The following is a 2,335-nucleotide window of genomic DNA, read 5'->3' as shown; positions in this document are numbered from 1 at the left end:
TCCCCCTGCCTGACGACCGCACCTCCTGGGTGGCGCGGGACATCCAAAAGTCGCTGCTATCCCAGACCAGGCCCAGGCATCGTCTGCTCAGGACTTCTCCAAGCTCTTCTGGGCTCCTGCTCCATCTCCTGCCGCTCCTTGCCCCAGAGCCAGCAGGTAGCTAGGCAGTCCTTCCCGCTCTGCAGCTGCCCTGCCCTGGCTACTGTCTGTCACCCCCACCACCCAGACCCTGGGCTCAGGGTGCTGACTTGGGCGGGTGCGCCTTCCACCTTCCCGGGGACAGGGACCAAGGAGGGTTAAGCCCAGGCCACGTCCACTCCCCGCAGGGGCTGCCCAGCTAGCCCATTTTCCTCAACTATTAAGTACGTACGTAGTGGGGGCTTACAGATCCCTGGGGAAGGACAAAAGTAGGCGAGAGCCCAGCTGGCCGGCAGGCCAGCCATCTGGTCACCCAGCCCGCAGGGCCATCTGGTCACCCAGCCCGCAGGACCATCTGGTCACGCGGCCAGGTGACCAGATGGCCTGGGACAGCCGGACCCAGTCGCATGGCAGTCCGGCGACGGCGAGGGTGGCCAGGCGCTCCGAGGCCTTTGCTCTGGAGGCTCCTTCCCCGGTGCTGCTTGACTCCCTGCAGCTTGTGTGGTAGCAGTGGGAAGGGGGCCCGGCCCAAGCCATCTGGTCACCCTGCTGACCCGCAAGGGATGGTGGCCCCATCCCTACCCCCCTGGAGAGCAGGTGCTGGAGGTGGCCTCCCGTGGGCCCGCGTTCCCCCCTCTGCGTCGCTCCCACCGGCCTGGCGGCAGAAGGACCCACCCCCAGGTGTGGTGGAGGAGGGCATCCGTGGGCACCCACTGCGGAAAGACAAAAGCTTGGCTCAGAGGATGACTTTCAATAGATCTCAGCGAGGTAGCTGCTCTGCTACTTACGAAACCCTGACCCAGAATCAGGTCGTCTACGAATGATTTAGCACCGGGTGCCCCACAAACATGTGGTGCACTAAGGGCGAGGAGGCGGCCCCCTTCCGTCCACGCTCCAGTCCCCAAGGGAGAAGCTCTACGCACCGCCCCCCGAAAGAGGCCGGCTAACCCAGGCCAGCTGATGCTCCACTGCACTGCGGTATCGTTATGGTTTAGGGGGGATCCTGACTTAGATGCATTCAGTCATAATCCCACAGATGGTAGCTTTGCCCCATTGGCTCCTCAGCCAAGCACATACGCCAAATGTCTGAACCTGCAATTCCTCTCGTACTGAGCAGGATTACTATTGCAACAACACATCATCAGGAGGCTAAAACTAAACTGTCTCACAACGGTCTAAACGCGGCGCACGTTTCCTATTAGTGGGTGAACAATCCATTGATTGGTGAATTCTGCGTCACAATGATAGGAAGAGCCGACATCGAAGGATCAAAAAGCGACGTCACTGTGAACGCTTGCCCGCCACAAGCCAGTTATCCCTGTGGTAACTTTTCTGACACCTCCTGCTTGAAGCCCAAAAAGTCAGAAGGATTGTGAGGCCCCGCTTACACGGTCTGTATTCATACTGAAAATCAAGATCAGGCGAGCTTTTGCCTTTCTGCTTTGCGGGAGGTTTGTGTCCTCCCTGAGCTTGCCTTGGGACACCTATCGTTTGACAGGTGTGCCGCCCCAGTCAAACTCCCCACCTGCAAGTGTCCCCGGGGCGGGTCGTGCTCAGTGGGTGCCAGACGCTTGGAGCCAGCAGCAAGTGCCCCATGTGGCTCACCCCCCTTCCTCACCGGGTAAGTAAAAAAACGATAAGTAGTAGTATTTCACAGGCGTTCCGAGGGCCTCCACTTATCCTACAACTCTCATGTCTCTTCACAGCCCCAGACTAGAGTCAAGCTCAACAGGGACTTCTTTTCCCGCTGATTCTGCCAAGCCAGTTCCCTTGGCTGTGGTTTAGCTAGATAGTAGGTAGGGACAGTGGGAATCTCGTTCATCCATTAATGCGTGTCACTAATTAGATGACGAGGCATTTGGCTACCTTAAAAGGGTGTTAGAACCTGGCGGGCAGTCCGCCACTCTGCTTTGGTGGTGGAGTCGGAACACTGTTTTCCCTCCTTAGAGACCTCAGCATGTCAGGAAGGCATGCCTGTGCTGTGAAGGAAGTGACCGCTGCAGGTGCCATGTTTACAGCGCCCGCTTGGCAAACGTTTTTATATAGAAAGCAGAATGCGTGAGTTTATTTTTGCTAAACAAAAAACAAATTGCCCAACGCACTAGAAATGTTCTCCCTGAGCTGAGACAATTCAAAATGTTCCCCGCTTATGCCAGTCATACATCGCTTAGTAGCCACAGGCAGGGAAAATAGGAGA

The 2,335-nt window shown here is 57.2% G+C and overlaps 1 pseudogene; it reads right to left on the bottom strand.

Annotated features, from left to right (window-relative positions):
* Window positions 1-863: 863 nt before the first annotated feature.
* On the bottom strand, window positions 864-1,894 carry LOC146833618 (28S ribosomal RNA; annotated as a pseudogene).
* Between the last annotated feature and the right edge of the window lie 441 nt (window positions 1,895-2,335).

The sequence above is a fragment of the Triturus cristatus genome, chromosome 4_2, assembly GCF_964204655.1.
Source record: "Triturus cristatus chromosome 4_2, aTriCri1.1, whole genome shotgun sequence".
In the NCBI taxonomy this organism is placed as follows: Eukaryota; Metazoa; Chordata; class Amphibia; order Caudata; family Salamandridae; genus Triturus; species Triturus cristatus.
Note: the sequence above shows the minus strand (reverse complement) of the source record. Positions and strands in the feature narration are given on the sequence as shown.